Source organism: Alosa alosa, chromosome 3 (assembly GCF_017589495.1).
Source record: "Alosa alosa isolate M-15738 ecotype Scorff River chromosome 3, AALO_Geno_1.1, whole genome shotgun sequence".
NCBI classification, from domain to species: Eukaryota; Metazoa; Chordata; class Actinopteri; order Clupeiformes; family Clupeidae; genus Alosa; species Alosa alosa.
In genome coordinates, this window is record NC_063191.1 from 33,181,688 (window position 1) to 33,187,387 (window position 5,700).

Here is a 5,700-nt window from a genome sequence, read left to right on the forward strand (position 1 = left end):
TTGATTACATTTTGAGTGAAGTATTGTACTTCGCTACATCAAAAATCCCATCCGTTACTTGAGTAAAAAAAAAGACGAACGAAAACGGAAAGGGAGAGAAAAAAATCACGCCCTAAACCACTAGTGATGATGATCAGCATGTAGCCTACAATAGGACATGAATCAAGCTGGCGCCATGCAGTCTTTCTGAAAGTGATGGAGACTGGATCACGAAATGCATCAGATTAGCCTAACCTATGAAAGTGTATTTTCCGCTATTCCAATCGGTTGTCTCAGTTTGTTTTAGCACTAATGATTGCGGAGATATTTAAGCAAACACCATGGGATTTCGTGTTTTGACGTTTGTGCTCACCTTTCTTTGGAAAGAAGTTTATTAGCAGTTGTTTCCCCTCATTTTGATGTCTCTCTTTTTCCTGTTTTGGCCTTTGTTTTTAGTAACCTGACTTGGCTTTCTTGGAGAAAGACATTGCACCAGCAGCAAAACAATTAGCGGTCCACTACTAGCGATGCTCAACTAAATAAACAAAAGAGACTACCTTATGAATCGTGACGGCGGACTAAACTATTTAGCTCTTTAGCAAGGGATAGTGAGGGTGACCTTACACAGCTTTCACTATGTTTTGTATATAAAATCCAGTCAGACTTTCATTTTGACATTTAATTTGGAAGTTAAATAAATATATGGTGGAAATAAGTATTGAACGCTTATTTTTTTCAGTAATTAGCCTAAACTTCCAGTGAGTCTATTCCAATTTTTCACCACACATTTATTATACGGCTCTTCACAATGCAAGTAGAATGCTCCATTGACTTGAATGGGATTTCCGAAAGTTCTAGCGGTCATTATTTCTTGGGAAAGGACCTCTGAAAACAAGAATGACCGCTGTCAATGGCAATGGAGTTTGCGCTTGGAATTTCATTCAAAAGTGAAAGCAGATGGTTGATCAGCTGTGTTCTAAAGAATTTTTGATTCAAGTTCAGCGTGTGTTGCGAACTATTTGTTTCTCAGCAAAAGCCACGACGAAACGGTAACAAATAAGTGTAAAGAGACATATCATGGAGTTTATTTTTTCGTTTTGGCAAGTAGCCGTATAATAAGCGGGATAATGTATAGAACGCCGGTCATTATGGGAAAATAAGTCCCTTCAGGGCGAAACAAGACCCCTCCACTGTCGGGACTTATTTTCCCCATAATGACCGGCGTTCTATACATTATCCCTTACATAAAAAATCCAAACATAAGAGTTTTGTGTATTAAAGTGGAATGACACAGGAAAAAAGTATTGAACGTGCCTACTGAAATTTCTTCAATACTTTGTGGAAAAGCCTTTGTTTGGAAAGACAGCTTCAAGACATTTCCTGTATGACAAAACTTATTGGTCGCAGTATCAGGTCTGATTTTGGCCCATTGTTCTAAACAGATTCCAGGGGTCCCTCTTGTGAATCCTAATCTTTAGTTACTTCCAGAACTATTTAATTGAATTGGCTGCCTTCAAGTCTTTCTGGAGCTTTCTCCGAGTGGTCCTTGGCTCTTGGAATTGACTATCCTTCTGACTCCCTGGTCAGAAATATTACGAGGAGATCCTGTGCATGGCCGGTTGATGATGCAGTGATGTTTCTTCCACTTTCAGATAATGGCTCCCATGCTGCTTACTGGAAGATTCTGATGTTTTGAAATGCATCTGTAACCAGTTACATTGATATGTTTTGCAACAATAAGGTTGCAAAGGTCTTGGGAGAGCTTTTTGCTTTTATCCATCATGAAATGTTTCTTGTGTGACACCTTGGTAATGAAAAACCTTTTTATAGCCCATCAATATGTAGGCTACTAACCAAGCTTATATTAATTTGCACAGATAGAAAGGATAACTACTCTCTATACAGATTCCAGCTCGTTCCTTCCCTTTCCTTGCCTTAGTGCTTTTTTTTTAGGGTGTTTAATACTTTTCCCCTGTGTTATTCCACTTCATTACATGACTCTACTTATGGAGTTGTTTGGATTTTTTATGTGTGGATTACCTGAGTTATTACTAATGCCTGGTGAAAATGTTGTGCCCCCTGTATTCCACTTTTCACGGGCCCTCTCCCTCCATTGGGGCCCTATACTTCCCACTTTCCCCCCAGTACGACGCCCTTTAATCTGCTGAACCTTCTGCTCGTTTCCAAATATAAAAAAACTCTCTGCAACTCAATATTGGCCTGCCTGCCTCAGATGCCTGTGAGGGGCTTTTCTGTTGTGCTGGATTACTGTTCACTGCAAAGCGACCCAAGGATGAGTGCAACTAACTTTGAAAATCAACTACTGCTCAAACTTAAAGGAGAACTCCGGTGATTTTTCACATAGATCTCCATTTCTCAACGCCCTTTTCAGGCAAACGCCACCGGGCGCCATATTGCAACACTTTTGGGCACTTATCGCATCTATTTCAGCAGAAATGCGTTAGCGTAAGGCTTCACGACACCAATCTTGCTCCAGCAGCGAGATCACAACAGATGGCACGATGTCTTCACAGCACACCACATGATTGGCTCAATGTATTTTACAACACACCACATGATTGGCTCAATGTATTCACATGTCGACGCTTTGCCGCGGAAGGGTTGTGATATGTGTAGACATATGATGTGTAGACAACTGCCATATTGGCGTTACAAACTAACCCCATGCATTACTATGGAGGATTTTTTGAGTGCTGTATCTCCTCGAAAGTCTTTGGTAAAACAGTTTTTCTGGTACCCCCAAAAAAAAAAAATTAACTAAGTAACTTTTACTTAAAGTACATTTTAAATGAACTGCTTTTTACTTTTACTTGAGTACATTTTCAGATCGGTATTTTAACTTGTACTTGAGTAATATTTCATCAAGGTATTGGTACTTTTACTTGAGTACAATATTTTCGTACTTTTTCCACCTCTGACCCTCGTATATGAATTAGGGGAATGGATCATGTAAAATAAAGTGACAGAGAAAGGAAAGTGAAAGTTATGAAGGAAAAAAGGACATGGACAAAATGGATAAAGGTGACAAATCCGGTCTGAGAATCAAGGGCGAAAGAGGGTAGAGTAGACCTGTCTGTTCTTGTCAGGTGTGTGTGTGTGTGTGTGTGTGTGTCAGGTGTCAGTGCGACCTCTCCAGAGGCACATGGTGTGTGGGATGACTGAGAGGACTGGTTCGCTGAAGGTGAGGAGGTGGCAGCTGCAAAGCAATCCCACGCTATCCCACCCCCCATCACCTGTCATCCACCTCTGACCATCACACACCACCTCTATAATGGGAGTCGTTCAGTCCGACGTTAAGCACTATCAAAACCACAAGAGTCCTGCTTGGGGGAGGGGTGGTGGTAGGGAGGCCTGCTGTGGTGCAGCCCCATGCGGGGAGTGAGGGTGTTCCCAGTTCCCCCATCCATCCACCCCCCCTCAGTCCCTCAGACCCCCCCTCCCCCACCCTCTCCACTCTGGGCCCCGTTCCTCCTCCCTCTCTGTCCTGCTCCGGCTTCACTTGACCTAATTACAGTGATTAAAGGACGAGGAAAGCAGAGGGGCTCTGTCACAGTCGTGGCACACTCTCCGCCTGATTGATGTCTCAGATGGTCTGCCGCCGCCCGCTCACACACACACACTCACACACAAGCGCACAACACACACACACACTCCTGCCCTCAATAACATCCCATTTAGTGAGTGTGATTGTGACCACCCCCAATCATCCTTCTCTTCTTTGCAGCCGATCCATTCAAGAGCTTTTCATGCAATCTTTGGAGAGGAAGAGAGGAAGGAAAGGAATGAGAGAGCAGGAGTGGAAGAAGAGAAGAAACACAAGCAAGTTTTTATTTCCATCCTGTAGCAGTAGAGGCGGCGGGTAGCCTCCAGTGTACACTGTAATTTGAGTGGCCAGAGATGTGAATGAGATTCGCTCTGTTCGAGCCTGTATCGCTGCGGCACGGTGCGGTGGTGATGATGAATGGTGCCGGGGTGCCACAGGAGAGCGGTCGGCGTGGTTGGCGCGGTCCGTGCGGCTGGTGCGGGGAGGGGAGCAGGCCGGTGGCGGCTGGAGGCTTTGTGCTGTTACGGGTTATTAATCGCCAGGTCACTTCCCTCGCTGGCCCCCCGTCATGGCCTCTGTAAAAGGCTGCAGGACCTGACCCAGACCCACACAAAAGTACCGCACCAATAGACTGAACCGTGTATGTGTGTGTGTGTGTGTGTGTGTGTCTGTGACTACAACAGACAGACTGACTGTCGGCAGGTGTGTATGATTCACTGAGGCCAAGAAGACCTGTGTGTGTGTACTGTACACGTATGTGTGTGTGTGTGTGTGTGTGTGTGTGTGTGCGATGAGGGCAACAAAAGCTTTTCTCCTGCCCTTGATGGGTTGACTTAGCTTCCCTAACCGCCCCCATCTCTCTGTTCCTCTCTCCGGCTGCACAGGCTCCATGTGTCTCCGTTCACAGCTCTGCTCTCCACCCACTGCTGTAATTACAGTAGTTATGCTCTTGTTACTGAACCGTGGCTGCCTTAAGTTGGCAAGTGCAACTGCGACTCCCCGTGGAACCGAGAGAATGAAGTGCTCTTATTAAGACAGAGGCAAACACAAAGAACAAATAACTCCTATAGAGTTAACTAAGCACCAGCTGCTTCGTTCCAGCCATGTGCCTGGATGATTTAGCTTTCATTCTTTTAACTAAATTCATATAAAGTCCGAATAGCTCTTATTTCAGCATGTCGGAACCGTTTAATGCTCACATTCATAGCTGTATATTTTATATGTATGTAACATTAAAGGGCTAGAGGTCGAATCCCACCAGGGCTTATAAAATGCATCAAAATACACATTTGAACTGTCTCTCTCTCCATCTCTTTGTCTCTGTGGCTGATGCATCTTTTATGCTTCCACCTGATGTCTCTCTTGGCCTCTCACACAGCTGTGGTAGTCATTATACCGGCTTTGCCTGGGCCCTTGATGTCAGGAGCGCATAGCATTGCACAGACGTATTGCACAAAAAGCCTCCCTTGAATGTGGGCCATGTTTAAGTCTGGCCTACGTTGTGTCTGAGCCGATCTTTTTTCCATAAAGGCTTTATGCGATCCATCTGCGGCATCCCCAGATGAATAGAGCATTTTTTGTTTTTGCCATCGCCGTCACCAATGACTAGACGCGTTCCCCTCGGGAGGGCCCATAAACCTGCCCAGACATTTTACACACAGGTCATTTGTCTCCTGACATCAAGAGGCCAGTACCGTCATATAGTGCAGCGTGGACGCTGTCCTTTAAAAAGACAGAGGGAACAGTGGGGGAGTTTAATTCATGGGATTTTACATACTACAACCATGATGATATACACAATTTTGAGGCAAGAATGAAGTGTACAAACAGCTAATATTACAGAATATATGGCGACGTAAAACCACATTTGTTTAATGTGACATTTTCATTATTCATTTTAAAGCGCTATTTGCCTTTGATGGCAGATATCAGAGGGGATGTCTATTTTAATCAGTCATAAGCTGAGCAGCTATGTGGATAAGTGAACAGAGCGTTTGGAAACATGAGCTGTTGTCTGTTCTCTCATGGCACTAACTTAAAATAATGACACACAAATTAATTTACTGCGTCTCAGAAATAAACATGAAGGCTTAAAGAGCTAGAAGGCCATGCAGCATTAGAGAGCTCACGGCGCAGACTCCTTAAGATTGCTCCAT